The sequence below is a fragment of the Suricata suricatta genome, chromosome 7, assembly GCF_006229205.1.
Source record: "Suricata suricatta isolate VVHF042 chromosome 7, meerkat_22Aug2017_6uvM2_HiC, whole genome shotgun sequence".
Lineage (NCBI taxonomy): Eukaryota > Metazoa > Chordata > Mammalia > Carnivora > Herpestidae > Suricata > Suricata suricatta.
The window spans coordinates 5,745,381-5,761,043 of record NC_043706.1 but is presented as its reverse complement, the minus strand read 5'-3'; the positions used below and the strand labels follow the sequence as shown (position 1 = coordinate 5,761,043).

Sequence of the window (15,663 nt, the reverse complement as noted above, 5' to 3'; positions counted from 1 at the left end):
GTTTCCAGCGCCCACCTCTGAGCGCACACTGAGTCAGAACCTCCCAGGGCTCTCCCTCCTCTCCACAGCTCCTGCACTTGTCCCTACATTATGTCTGTCCCTCTGTTGCGACTCTTTGTATCCACATTTTGGGGAGCTCGGCTGAGCCGGGAGAGATCCACCTCAGCGGTAAGATGTCAGAGACCCATGAAAACTCAAGACAAACATGAGGGAGTCAAGCCCTCGGTCACTTACTGCAGTAGAAGTCAGCGTCTCACACCGGAGGGAACACCAGCTCTTCTCGCTCCACTTTCCCCCGTGGGATGGAGCACCAGTTGAGCAGTACAGACAAGGGGGTCTCTGCTGCTCGGACCCCAAAGCAAAATGCAGGGGGCCAGCCAGGTGGGCCAGAAGTGACCGAGTCATAGTGGGGGCGTCACAATGGGGAGTCAAGGTTCTCCTTTCCTTCCCTGTAAGGAGAGCTCAGCAGGGGCATGTCTGCAGGGGACTCTGTCTGGGCCTCAGGGAAGAGACCAGGAATGCAGGGATTGAAGCCAGGAATGTCAATACGTGAGCGACCATGACCACAGCCCCTTTCAGACTTGAGCGCGCGGGCTGGGCCCCAAGCCCGGCGTGGTGAAGACAGCTTCTCCCTGAGGCTGGTCACGGAAGGCCTTTGTAACGGGCTTTCGTGGGGCCTGAAATTCACATCTACACTTTGAACCTGGAGCTGGACTCCTCACACGTCAGTCTGTCTGCCCGACTGAATTTTAACTTCTTGAAGGCATCACCATGACTTATCTTCCCTCCTCCATACGGAGCAGACGCTCAACCACACGTAAGAGCGTGAGGACGGAGCGAATAACTGCTTCACCTGAGCATTTCCATTTAGAACCAATTAGAGGGGCGCCTGGGTGGCTCAGGTGGTTAGCGGCTGACTTCGGCTCAGGTGCTGATCTCACGGTTTGTGGGTTCAAGCCCTGCATCAGACTCAGTGCTGACAGCTCAAAGCCTGGAGCCTGCTTCAGTTTCTGTGTCTCCCTCTCTCTCTGCCCCTCCCCCACTCATGCTCTGTTTCTCTCTGTCGCAATAATAAGTAAAAACATTTAAAAAAAATAGAACCAATTAGAAAACCGCTGGAATAGAATATTCTTGCTCTGGTTGTCTTATCTATCATATCTTAAGAGGTACACATTTAATCAATTTTAACGTTATTGTGCCAAGATCCACCAGTTTCCAATCCATCCAAAAAAATCAATTATGGTATTTTTGCCACCTTGAAAAAAAACACTTTCTGGTTTAGTAGGTGCAGAAATGAGCACACAGAACTGCTATTTGCACTACCAAGTTCATCCTGTGCTGACTGATTCTGGTGCTTATGACAAAGCTTTCAAAATGACATCAATCCGGTTTATATTCAGAATGTAAGGTTTACAGTGATTATTGGAGTTTTTTTAACCTTCCCTTCATTCATTATTAATGTCAGGCATCGCAGGAATATCTGACTTTGTTTAGCATACATGTTTTCAGTCTGATTATCCTTGCTATTGCAGATGCTAAGTGCCTGAAACTGGAATGCCTTCAAGACATTTCCCCAGACAATCCACAGGGAAAGCCGTGGCTTCCACACACCCAGAGGAAGAGTTGGTCTTATGCCCTTTCTAGCCCCAGTATACACTCTGGATCCTGACATATACTATGGACCCAATTTGTCCGATTGAATTGACCTATACTTTGTCAAGTATGTTTGATATTTAAATAACCGTCAGTCTTACTTTGTTTTATTTGGAGGAAGAGGATCTTATTTTAGGAAGCACGCTCTTGTATAGACGGAAAAATGTTCCTTTTTATCCCTTCTAGGTTGTTGGGCCAATATACTGACACAAAACTAATGAACAGAAGAAAAAGCAAAATTAATTATGTATATACAGGACCCCCACAAGGACATGAGACTCAAAGTTAATGCCACAACTGAGCCTTGAATGCCATCCCGAGGAAGGAGAAGGAGGCAGGAGTCTAGAGCCAAAGGGAAGGCAGGCGATTCACAGGAAAAGCAGATGTGTGGTGAACAAGCAGTAAGTCTTTCTGATACAAAAATTACCTCTGGTAATAGGTCTCTTCCTTGTACACGCCCTTATCTAAGTCCTTTCAGGCGGGGAAGGGGGACTTAAAAAGCTCTTCCTGAGTCTGCTGAGCCTTGGTTGCCTTCAACCCAAAATAACCCATATGCCAAAGTGGCATCTTTGGGGGGTAGTATATTCTGCTACCCCCTCGTCTCTGAATTATGACTTCCTGATTTCTCTATTATTTCTTCACACATATTATTACATCAATAGGGGCTCAGCAAACCACAATAACATTTCAAATTATGTCATCCTACACTATTAGTCTCACTTTTGACAAAATTAGATATTAACTTCCGATCACATGTATTTGCAGAACACTAAGCTTCAGTGAAGCTGAAGATAGTATCATTTTAATGATTTTATTAATCACTTCCAAGCAGGTGTCCCAAGTATGCTAAAGAGACTGTTTCCACTTCTTCCTTTGTTGATTAACTTTAAATCACAGAGTTTCTTCACCCACATCTGTTCTTTTTCATTTGTACATTCTGCCAGGTATTCATTATCTTTTGTGAAGACCAAGAAAACAGGGTGTTTTAAAAAGGCTTGGAAAATATGATACATGTACAAATACATGGTACAAGTAATAAAAAGTGCCGAATTAAAGTCCTGAACCAAAGCACAAGCCTAGAAACACAATTAATGCCAAGTGAACTATGAAAAAGAGCCAGTACACGGCTTTTAAACTTTAATTATTGCCTGTGTCACACAGAAGGTGAAAAAAAACTGTTTCTAGCACTTTGTGTACCTGCTAAAGACTCTAAATGGAATCAGATATATAGGTATTTCTCTGGTAGTTAAAGAGGTTAGTATCCAAGTACTGTGTAAAGACATTAATTAAATCCCAATTTCAATCTGTACTAAGACACTGCTCTCTTGAAGCTGTAAATAAATGAGACCTATTCCAAATAGATTCAGTGCACTGCACAGCAAAGAAAAACAGGAGTTTGGGCATGTAGACAAATGCATTGTGAATTAGCTCTTTTGATAAAAAGAAAAAGGAAAAGGCAGAAAAACAAAAACTCAGTTATTAAACATGACTGAGTCATAGATCGCAGTCTTAATGGTGCTGGACCACATATATATATATCTAAGGTTATTTATTTTGAAAGAGACAGAAAGCATCAGCAGGGGAGGGGCACAGAGAGACAAAGAGAGAGAGATAGAGAGAGAGAGAGGGAGAGAGAAGGAAAGAGAGAGAGAGGGAGAGAGAGGGAGAGAGAAGGAGAGAGAGAGAGAGAGAGAGAGAGAGAGAGAGAGAGAGAGAGAGAGAGAGAACCCTAAGCAGGCTCCACACAGTCAGCACAGAGACCTATGTGAGGCTTGAACTCACGAACCATGAGATCAGTACCTGAGTCTAAGTCAGACACTTAACCTACTAAGCCACCAAGGCACCCCTCACACATAAATATATATTACGCCTCTACCATTTATATAGCATAAAAACATATAGTCCCCAAAGGCCTTCATAATCTGTTGGTGAAAAAACACATAAATTCAGAAAAAGGCATTGTCACAATGGTCTACATATGAGATCAACACACAAAAATCCATCACACTTATGAAGAAACTGAAATTTTAAAACACAGTATTATTTTAAAATCTCTTCAAAGGAGATGAAATGCTTAGGTATAAACCTAACAAAATAGTACATGATCTATATGGGAAAAAATTACAAAATCTAATGGAAGAAATCAAAACCAACATGAAGAGAAATATGTTCATGAATCGGTAGACTCAATATAGTAATGATATCCATTCTCCATAACTTGATCTATGGATGTAATGCAATTTCCATCTAAATCTCACCAAGATACTTTGTAGACATAGACAAGTCTATCCTAAAACTTATATGAAAAGACATAGAGGAACAGAAGAAGAAGAAGAAGAAGAGGAGGAGGAAGAGGAGGAGGAGGAGGAGGAGGAGGGGGAAGAAGGGGAAGAAGGGGAAGAAGGGGAAGAAGGGGAAGAAGGGGAAGGAGGGGAAGGAGGGGAAGAAGGAGAAGGAGAAGGAGAAGGAGAAGAAGAAGAAGAAGAAAGTAGGAAGAATCACTTTATTTGACATTAAGGCTTACTATATAACTACAGTAATCAAGAGAGCATGGTATTGGCAAAGAGATAAATACATGGATCAATGGAGTAGAGAATTTAGAAATAGACCCACATTATACTCAGCTGATTTTTGGCAAAGGTGCAAAAGCAATTCAATAGAAAAAGAATAGCTTTTTCAATAAATGGTACTGGAGTAATTAGAGATCCATGAGTCAAAAACGAATCTCAACCCAAACCTCAGATCTTATGCTAATATTAACTCAAAACTATCATAAATTTAAATATGAGACCAAAAAAAGTGAAAGTTTTAGGAAAAACAGGAGAAAATCTTTAGGACTCAGGACTATGCAGAGACAGTTCTTAGACTTGACACCACCAATAAAATTCATAAAAGAAAAAATGAATTAACTGGACTTCATTAAAATTTTTAAATGTTTGTTTTATGAAAGACCTTTCTAAATGGATGAAAAAATGAGCAACAACAAACATGAAGGAAATATGTGCAAACCACATGTCTGAGAAAGGACTAGTACTCAGAATATATCAAGAACTCTCAAAATTCAACAACAAAATAAACAATCCAGTTAGAAAAAGGACACAAGATAATAAAGGAACATCTTATTATAGAGAATATACAGATGGCAAATTAGCACATGGAAAAATGTTCAACATCATTAGCCAATAAAAAAATACAAAGTAAGACCACCATGGGATATCACTACGTACCTACTACATAGCTAATGAAAAACTGTGATAACCCCAAATGCTGGCAAGGACACAGAGGACATCCATCTTCCATACACTGCTGATGGGAATACAAATTATATTTCTGGAATACCTTTGGGAATTTTTTATAACAACTAAACATGCAATTACCATATGACCCAGCAATTGAATTCTTGGGCATATACCCCAGAGAAATGAAAACCTATGTTTACACAAGAACACACACACAAATGTCAATAGTAGCTTAGTTTATTATAGCCAAAGTTTGAGACAACCCAAATAATCTTCAACAGGCAAATGATTAAACAAATCATGAAAACAGACAAAAAATTACTAGACTGTGGGAATTTTCAAAATATATATGTATATCATATCATCAAATTGTACACATTAAGTATATTATAATTTTATTTGTCAATTATATCTCAAGAAAGCTAAGAAACCCATGGTATATCCTTAGCTTGGAATACTGCTCAGTAATAATTAGGAATAAACTATCAATACTGAAAAAACTTACATCATATTCCAATCTCAACAGAAGTAAAAGAAAATGGATTCTTCCAATATGATATTCTTTCACTGCTTTAAAGGTTTTGGATATGATGGGATCTTGCCAAGCCCAACTTCCTCTTTCAACAGACAGGAAACCTGAACTTTGACAGGTAAGAAACTTACCGGAGGCCAACATCTAGACAGAGGAACTGAGAGCAGACCAGATATGGCAGACCAACTTGTTGGTAAACTGGAAGTGATCGTAACTCTGGGAGAAACCAAACATGTGTTAGAGTCCTTCATGTCCAAAAAGGAGAAATCCAAAAAGAGGCTGACTTGAAATTTCAGAAAAGTTGCCCCTCACCCACTAAGTGAGGCAAATCATGAGAGACTTTTGGGTGCTGAGAACAAACTGAGGGCTGAGGACGGACTGGGGGCAGGAGAAGGGGGTAATGGTCATGGAAGGGGGCACTTGTGGGGAAAATCACTGGGTGTTATATGGAAACCAACTTGGTAACAAACTGTTTAAATAAAAAAAGAAAGAAAGAAAGGCTCTCTCAAAGCAGAACAAGTAAAGGCTCATATTCGGGGAGAAATGGTTACATAGATATACGTAGAGATACTTCTTAAAGACTACATGCAACAGATAGAGTGAGAAAGACTTCATCAATGTTAGATGCCAATGAATGTCACAATCCCATCATCCTGTAATTTGAGTAAGATCCGAAGGACTGGACCCCAGAACCACCTGCAAAATTAAATAAATCAGCAATAAGGCTAATTACAAATTTCACATACAGTGAGTAAAATAAAGTGATTTTTTAACTTGTTCAATGAGAAAAAAGAATAAGGTTTTTATCCATTTCCCAAAGCAGCTGGTTTTATACTAATTTGACCAGAGAACCAAAACTGGCTCAGTTTCACTCTGCGTTCTCAGTTGAAGACATGCATCTTCAGTCGTAAAAGCAGGGGACAAACATGTTATAAGGGGACAGGGTCCGATATTCATCTATTCCTTCACCCATTCTCCCCCCTGAAAACTACTTAGGCTCACACAGCTTGCTAGATGCTTTTCAAGGAGTACAAAGTGGTGTAAGCATGGCACAAAAGATAAAAACGTGACACGGATCCAAAAGGGAGCAAAACCAGGTGGCAGCTTCTTCCTTAAAAAGCTCATTGAGTTAGTGTAGTAGACATATTAATTTCATGGTCACCCAAACATAAAGTCCGATTTCCAAAGTGCTTTGGAGAAGTATATGGTGCTATGACCATAGGCGATGGGAAGATGTGATTGAGAGGAACAAAGGAGCGTGTGAGGAAATGGTCAGGAGAGGCCCCTTTACAGAGTGATGATTGAGCTGAGATCTGAAGTTGAGTGGGAGCTAAGCCACGGGAGAGCCTTCCTGGCTGGGGAATTACCAGTGCAAGATCAGGGAAGCACGGTGTGCACGCTCCGGTACAGAGAGAAGACCAGTGTGGGCGGGCACCAAGAGGAGGCAGGTGCGATGCAGCAGGGGAGGTGGGCGGGGCCAGCCTGGACGGTGCTTTCTAAGCCATGGTCAAGATTTTGACTTCTATCCCAGAACAAAGGGAATTTGTTGATGGGATGATATAATTCGATTCACACCTCAGAAGACCACCATGCCTATCAGGAGGGCTCCCCGGGGCCCAATTAGGAAGCTATTGCATTGGCCGAGGTGAGAAACGATGTACTTCCAGCCGGTCTGGGACACGTGGAGCTAATCAGAAGCGGAAAATGTGAAGAGCAGTTTTAGAAAATATAATCCATTGAATTTTCTGATGGACTGGAAATGGAGTAAGATGTTCATGACTTTTTTCTAGTGTCCCGATTTGCTGAATTGACCAGATGGTGGTGCCCTTCACCAAGCTAAGAACAGCAAAGAAGACCACAGTTGGGTCTGGAAACCAGGAGTTCAGTTTGCGTTATATTTGAGACATCCAAGTGAAGATGTCAAAGTGACCGCTAGATATGTGATTCTGGCACCTAGGGGCAAGCTTTCAATCATGGGGGAGATTCTAAGACCGTTGCTGGTCCCGAGATGTTAGTGTCCTATACACAGACCGAAAGCCATATAGAGATAGAGATACAGAGACATACATAGTGTACATTCAGGTGTTAAGAGAAATTGTAGATAGAATTTTGGTTCTATGGTTCCTAATCTTTTAGGAATTGTGCATTAAAGGATTAAGTACCAAAAGAATGGGAATGGACAAATATTTTCAAGGGAGAAAGGCTGACTCCACAAACATAAACTACTGAGTTCAAAGTTAAGCAGTAAAAGACTCTGGAACAGATGAGGAACAGTATGATTTGTGAGCTCTTCAAAATAAAATCATAATTACCAAGTGCCAGAACAGGTCAAAAACTAGTCCAATTCATTCCCCTTAACTAGCCTAAAGAATTAGCATTAAAATGTGTTAGAACTAGATCTGGATTTCAGCAAGTCACTTGACAAACACTCTCAAAACACCCTTAGGAATAACGCAAAGTAGACGGTGATAATGGGAGAGGGATTGACAGCTGGCTCCAAAAGGTAGACTTACGGGCCATCAGGAAAACGTTACGGCGTTTGATGATAGTCCTGTCCTTTTTCTAACATTATCACAACATTCAAATTTTTACATTTGGCTACAGAAAATGATTATTGAGAAAATTGGCAGATAATAAGGTCAAAATAAAAAAAGAATACCTCGAATTCTAATGTTTCCATACAAGTCCATATTTCCCAACTAGTAGTGATTTTGCACCTCCTCCCAAAGACATTTTGGTAATGTCTGAAGATATTTTTGTTTGTTTTCAGAACTTTGGAAAACGAAAGGCGGATATGGGGCTACTAATATCTAGTGGGTAGAGGCCGAGATGCTGATAAATATCCTATGATGTAGAGGACCGCCCCATCCCTGCCTCCACCAACCAAGAAAGAATTATCCAATCCAAATGTCACTGGTGGCACTGGTGACAACCTGATATAAGTGAACAGATTAGAACAAAGAGTCAAACCTAGCAAAATTTAATAAAGATCATTATAGTATTCTACCTTTCCTTCCTTCCAGTATCAACTATGTAAGTCACAGGCAAGGAATTAAGAGCCACTTCCTTCCACTACAGTAGAGTCTGGAAGGAGTCTTCCTAGTCCAATCCTGAGAAAAGGAACCTAGCCTTCATCATCCAGGTGGTCTCGAAATGCAGTCACCTTTAGAAGAAAGATGCGGAGGGATTCTGGAGACAGATCCACGGAGGGGAAGGCAATATGAAGATGAAACAGATGCGGTCACAAGCCCAGGAATGCCAATGGGACTGGAGGCCAAAAAAGGCCAGAATAGATTTTCCCTTGAGCCTCTGGAGGGAGCGTAGCCCAGGGACTTCTGGCCTGCAGAGCTATAACAGAATAAATTTCTATTTGTGTTAACTTGTTACAGCAGCTACGAAAAACTAACACAACATGCTACAATTCTAAAAATAAAGTGGGGAGCTATAGTGTAGTAACAGTAAATAACTTATGTAACTAAAATAATCGAGGTCTTCGTGTGACCCCACACTCAGTTATGTGGCTGTCACCTCAGATTTCCTTACTGGAAGATACAGCATGAGGGAGCTGAGGTCCTGTTTCCTTCTACAGTGTTCCAACAGTGCTAGGCTCAGTTCTCCATGCTACAATTTTGAAGACATGCTGGTATATTTAAACTTGTTTGAAGGAAAAAGACGAAGAAGAGAAATCAAGCGTGTGACGAAGAGTTGAAAAAACACAGTGCTGTTAGTGCTTATCACAGAAACACTTTACAAGAACATGGTAGGTGTCCTCCAACCACACAAAAGACCTTCTGTGGGAAAGGCAAGAGGTGATGCTCTCTGGCTCTGAAGATCGGGATCTGGATCGGGGGAGAGGCTGTGTGGATGCAGACTTGGGCTCCATGAATTAAAAGCCTCGGTGCTTGAGTGACGCTGGATCATGTGACACCTGAAGGGTGAATGGATGGAGACCTGCTGGGGAATGCTATTCCTGAAGAACGTAACACAGCAGGTAAGAAGCCCAGGGATCCATTCCGATAGCATTCTCTGCAATTCCACTGCCATTAGGAGAGTGGGATAAGGCGAATTCCTATCCTACAGCATCTGGAGATGTATTCACTTATTGCTTGGCTTCCTCTTTTCCAGACCGATAAGTGGTGGCTTCTTTTACCCTTACTGATAGTTTTTTTTAATCCAACATTAAAGCAATCTTGACCCTCTCTGAACACTACAAACTCCAACTCTTGACTTCCCCAGCTGTAGAGTGTAATACAAAAGCCAGCCCTGAATCTAGATGTGATCAACTGTAAGCAGAACTAAGTAACAGCAGTTTCTATTGTTTCCCTGTTCAAGTACCTACCAACACAAACTCACATCCGCTTTTCTTGCTTGCTTTGTTCAAATGTTCTATTTATTTCTGAGATAGAGTGTGGAGGGGGCGGGGGGCGGGGGGAGGATCTGAAGTGGGTTCCATGCTAACAGCAGAGATCCTAATGTGGCTGGAACTCACCAACCATGAGATCATAATCTGGGCCAAAACGGATGCTCGACTGACTGAGCTACCCAGACCTCTCATATTTGCTTTTTGAAAATGGTGAACCAGGGGCTCTGGGGTGCTTCAGTAGGTTAAGCATCCGACTTCAGTTCAGGTCACGATCATGAGTTCATGAGTTTGAGCCCCACATCAGGGTCTGTGGTGACAGCTCAGAGACTGGAGCCTGCTTTGGATTATGTGTCTCCCTCTCTCTCTGCCTCTCCCCTGCTTACACTCTGTCTCTGTCTCTCAAAAATAAATCAACATTTAAAAAATTAATAAATAAAACAGTAAGCCATTCAACCTTTGCTTCGTCCCTGAGTATTTCTGAACTTCATTTCCTAAAGCTTGCTGATACTTCCCATATGAATAAGGTAACTTGGCAGGAATTGAACTTAGTACTTTTTGTTTCTAACTTCCAAAGCTAATCCTATCCTCTGGGGGCTGGTGTCCTCAGCCAGCTTACACTGTACTTGCTGTTCCCTTTCTCATGTTCTCCAACCAACGAGATAAATAAGACGGAACCCAAGGGGGAACTGAACCTTCCTGTTTGGCTGTACCTATAAAAGAGAAAAGCAATCTGGACATCAAAGACCAGTTGCTTCAGAAATAGAAAACCAAACTACTTTTGTCTAATATTTTAGCTGTTGTGGCCCAGCAGAGTAGTTATTATCTCCTTCTAAGCTCAAAGTGCTTCATCAACGGCCATTTTGTGGGCATGACCTACCATGCCCCTCGCTCCAGCCTGTGATATAATTACCTAGGAGAATCCAATCTTTGCCAGTAGTTTCCAAGTATTCCATAGGAGCCTACAATTCTGATATTGGTTCCCTTTAGAAAGAAATTCTTGAGAGGTACCATTAATATGCATTATCATTTACAATACCCCCACTTGATCTTGTGATCTATAATAAAATAACTAAAACTATGTATTTGGTCTTCATCCACATTTCTGGCACACAGCTGTTAAAACTCTTAGAATTTGCAAGGGCACCTGGATGGCTCAGTTGGTTAAGCTTCCAACTTCGGCTCAGTTCATGATCTAGTGATTCATGAGTTCAAGCCCCACATTGGGCTCTGTGCTAACAGCTCAGATCCTAGAGACTGCTCTGGATTCTGTGTCTCCCTCTATCTCTCTGCCCTTCCCCTGGTTGCTCTTACTCTCATGCGAGCGTTCTCTCTCTCTCTCTCTCTCTTTCTCTCTCAAAAACACACACTCAGAAGTTGCTAAATGATGAGAGCAATAAAGATGTCTTCTGTTATGTCGAAGAAATGACATTTGGAAAGCCCTTAGGTAACCTAAGGAGGGGGGCTAGTGCCAGGGGAGAAAATCATGTGATTAGAAGGTGGGAACTTTCAGTCTCAACCTTGCACCTCAACTTCCAAGGATAGAAGAGGGTCTGCAGGCCAAGTCAGTCATGAGAGGTTGATGATTAATCCATCGTGGGGATATAAGGAAGCTTCTATAACAACGGATAGGGTTTGAGGCACTTCCAGATTGGTGAAGGCACTGAGGGAGATTTGGGGAGAGCTGGAGCACTCTGAATGGTCACAAAGCCCATGCCCTTTCCCTACACCTTGCCCTATGCAAGTCTTCTATCTGGCTGTTCCTGGGTCACATCCTATTATAATAAACTAGTAATCTGACAAGTAAAGTGTTTCTCCAAGTTCTGTGAGCCACTCTAACAAATTAATGGAACCCAAGGAGAAGGCTATTGTAACCTCCAGTCTCTAAGCAGGGAATCAAAAGCATGGGTAGTAACTTGGGTTTGTGATTGGTATCTGTGGTGGGGAAGGGAGTCTTGTAAGATTGAGCCCTTAACCTATGGGAACTGAAGCCATCTCCAAGTAGATAGTGTCAAAGTTGAGTTGAATTGTAGGACACTCAGCTAGCATCAAAGGATTGCTTGGTGTGGGGGGTGAGGGGGGACTACACATTGGAACTGGGTACAGAATCATTTCCCTCAAAAACACACAAAAGTGGGGACTAAAGAACACACTACCCAAAAAATTAGATCAACAGCTACTTAGACTTACTTCCACTGAATCAAAAAACGTATCTAAGTATTTGAACATGCAATTTTTACTTCAATGGCCCTGGAACAAAATTGATAACCCATCTTAACAATATGCAAGATTTATGTCTGAAACATACAAAAAGCAAAGGTTTATTGGAATCCATTGATTGTAGCATGCAAATGAACTATCAAGTCAAGATATTCAACTTAAACCTAACCTTGCATCTAAAAATTGGAAATGGAATGATATACCCTAAGGTTGTTTTCTTTTACATACACAGAGCAATCCACTCATCAGCCAACATAAATGCATTCAAATCCCAAAAGGTACCTAATCATCACTAATAAAAATGATTAGGATGCATTTTATTCATATAAAAATACCATGTAAATGCTGAATAATTGTAAGTCATTATTTCAAATCTGATTTGAGAGGCAAAGCATCTATATTTGGCAAGACTTACCCTCTACTCCTAATTACTGAGCAAGCGTGAAATTAACTATAAACAGTGACTGGCACCTTATTTATAAAAGCTTTCATATTTTCATACTACAACATTTTATGCTAATTCTGACAGTTCTTATTTAGTATATCTCATGGAAGAGCCATAAAAGTTGAGTCAGTGAAGGACAAAAATATTTTCTAGGAGTAGAAAAACAACTTCGTTTCCATCAGCAAGATAAAGAGCCTGCCTTCAAAAGCATGATCAACTGGTATGTTAAAGTGAGTTCACTGAGCCAATTAGGCATCAATACAAACTATTTGTTAGCATAGAATAAATTAAATGCCAATCTCCCCAAAAGCTAAATGACTACATCTTTCCTTCACAAAGAAATTCTATATCCCATCAAGTAGTACAGTAGTTTTTAAACTATTCTAAGGGTCCTGAGGAGTCCTGCTCAGGTCAGAATCTTATACGTGATCTCCCAGTGCAAATACAGGCTGTGACAGCGGGCTCACATTGAGAAAGCTGCTCTCCTAGGGTGCCCCAGGGGCTCAGTAGGTTGAGCAGCATGATCTCACAGTTCATGAGTTCTAGCCCTGTGTCAGGTTCTGTGCTGACAGCTCAGAGTCTGAAGCCTGCTCCAGATTCTCTCTCTGTCTCTCTCTCTCTCTCTCTCTCTCTCTCTCTCTCTCTCTCTCTCTCTCTCAAAACATAAATAAACATTTAAAAAATTTTTTAAATTTAAGAAAAAAAGGGAGAGTGCTGGGAGCCGCCCCGGCGTTGCTGGGTGACAGGGTCACAGTAAGGAAATGGCAGACGTTGCATGGCTCCTGCCATGAGAGGCAGAACTGGTATCTCCTTGTGCTACGACTGCTCATGGGAAATTAAGCCTGTTGCTATTGATTAGGCCTCACAACGTTCCAAGTCAGGCCAATATTCCCCACACAATTACCTCATAAGAAAAAACAGTTTTCTGCCCCTGCATAAGGGATTTTAGATCAAAGTGCTGCAGATGTTTGCCAAAAGGCTCTTCTAATGAGCCTTGCAGACCCAAAACATAAGGGGGACTAAGAACACAAGAGTTACAATTAACTCTGGCCCGGAGAAAAAGAGCCTACCTTACAGAGGGAAACAGACAAGGACCAGACATCAGTTGCTGCATATATTTTGCTATTGGAGTCACAAGTACCCTCCCTTGTACTGACTTCAGCTATGAGGATGGATAAGAAACTAGAAACCCAGGTGCAAGGTCAACACACACAGGGCCCCCATTATGCTTACATCAAGGAAAGGGCTTTCTTTAGCACCTTGTTAACAAACATTCTTTCTCTTGTGGCTCATGAGCCGGATAAAATAACTCCCAGCCTATCTTTATACCATTTAACCTATATTTTAGTTTTAGCATTACTAACTTAAATAACATGTATATTATCCTGGTTTTTTACTAAAAACATCTTGTTATTCTCTTGATTGAAAAATTTACTTAACCTTACTGTAAGTGCATTACATGATTTAGTTATCGCATGTTAATTAAAAACAAAGTTATAATTATTGGCCAAAACCCAACCCATACAAAATAAGATAGGTTTGTTACTTTCTTAACCTTGGGGACTGATGCCAAGAATAAATTGGGATGGTTCCACAGAAATACTCCTGTAAAACTCGTCTCTGTACATCTCTGATGACTGAAACACCGTATCACTAAGAGTTAGAAACTGTAAACAGTCTCTATTTTCTGATGTCATGTTATTGCTTCACCAATAAGGAAAGACACCAAAGCAGACTGAACAGAGATGTCTGCCTGGTGACCAAGAAAGAAATGTGCGGCTCTCGTCTCTCTCTCGCCGACACCGTCCATCCTTCAGGGGACCCTGGACCTGCTGGAGCTGGACTCCGGCAGGAGAGAGAGAGCCGCTCTCCTGAGATTTAACTTGGTGCGAAGCCAGAGCACCGCCGTCACCAGAGGGAGGGACTGTCAAGGGCGGTGCCCGCCCACCAGCCTTACTCACCTGCATTTGCATTCCCAGCCTAGGCACCTCCATTCAGAGGCCTCCATGTGGGTACTGGGGGAGGGAAGGGTGCTCGCCATTGCCCTAGACCCGGGTCCCTCAAATAGCAGGAGGCTTTTATTTGCGGCTCCCTTGGCAGTGAGACCCTCCCCTACTCCCCTCTGTGCTGATCCATCTGACCCAGGCTCAGTGACATTCCGTGGGGCAAAAATGGGACACTGGGGAACTAACACGGTTTCTTTTTGGTCTCTTGTTTTCTCTGTGTCAGTAAGAGAATAAAGGCCATACCACTACTTTTCCCTGGACCTGTTTTCCACCTGACCAGATGACGCCTGGCAGTCCTCCATCAGGTCCGAGAGCTCCAAAGAGAAGCCTGGAGGAAGTCGTGAGGGAGAACAGAGAGAGTGGGTAACACCCTCTGGTTTCAGTCACACCTACTGGTTTCAGTCAAATGGTTCTGTGTCCAGCTGTTTTACATGGTCAAGTAATAAGGAAGATTTCAGCTGAGAAAAGGATGGGTCAAGGCTTACCACGGTGCGTGGACACAGTGAGAGCTCATTCTACTAGCTATGATTACTGCAAATTGGAAAATCATTATACTAGTGGTTTTAGTTTCCAGATTCTGAATACTCGTGTCATTTTGGAAAGGCAAGAGCCCAGAATAATTAGCCAGGTCATCAGTCATTATGGATGCATCCCTCTCAGACCAAGGAGGACTCAACCATCACTGTAAGAGGGATCCTGACACGGCAGTGAAGTTGTAAAGAACACAATGGACACTAACACCTATCTTTACTGGAATTTTCCATTCAAAGAGAGGGAAGAGATGGAAACATGCCTTATATGGACTCAGGGATTAAGAGACACGAGACTTCTTGCTAACACCACGGTCGGTCATCATCAAAGCCCAGTGGCTACTGTTCGGTGAATACCTACATTGCTAAATATACGCCAAAAGAAAATGTTTATGTTGTCAAAATTAATCCTTTAACAAATTCCTGAAGTATAATCTGCATTTTATAGATTAAGAAAGTAAAACTTCAAGGGACTAGATAACATTTCCAAGGCCACATAGTAGAGGGTGAATTCCAACTATATTTTAACCAGTTTTACTACAAAGGCTGTGCTTTAGCTGCTGCTCGATAATGTCCTTTCCACCAAAGTTCCAACTTGCACCAAGTGAACTATGTCTGTTCTCTTACTTACTCTTGTATAGGGCACCTTAAGAACAGACAAACTCATTCTTTCAAACT

General features: G+C 41.8%; 1 long non-coding RNA gene across 3 annotated transcripts; it reads left to right on the top strand.

Annotated features, from left to right (window-relative positions):
• The first annotated feature begins 465 nt into the window (after positions 1-465).
• On the top strand, positions 466-15,376 carry LOC115296969. Of its 3 annotated transcripts, none has more exons than XR_003911174.1 (5): positions 466-817; positions 1,840-2,054; positions 5,471-5,542; positions 8,448-9,415; positions 14,679-15,376. It is a non-coding gene; the product is annotated as an uncharacterized LOC115296969 (long non-coding RNA). The 3 variants fall into 3 exon arrangements; XR_003911173.1 differs by having other exon boundaries at positions 5,419-5,542; XR_003911175.1 differs by lacking the exons at positions 8,448-9,415; positions 14,679-15,376 and adding an exon at positions 8,195-8,412 and having other exon boundaries at positions 5,419-5,542.
• Positions 15,377-15,663: the final 287 nt, after the last annotated feature.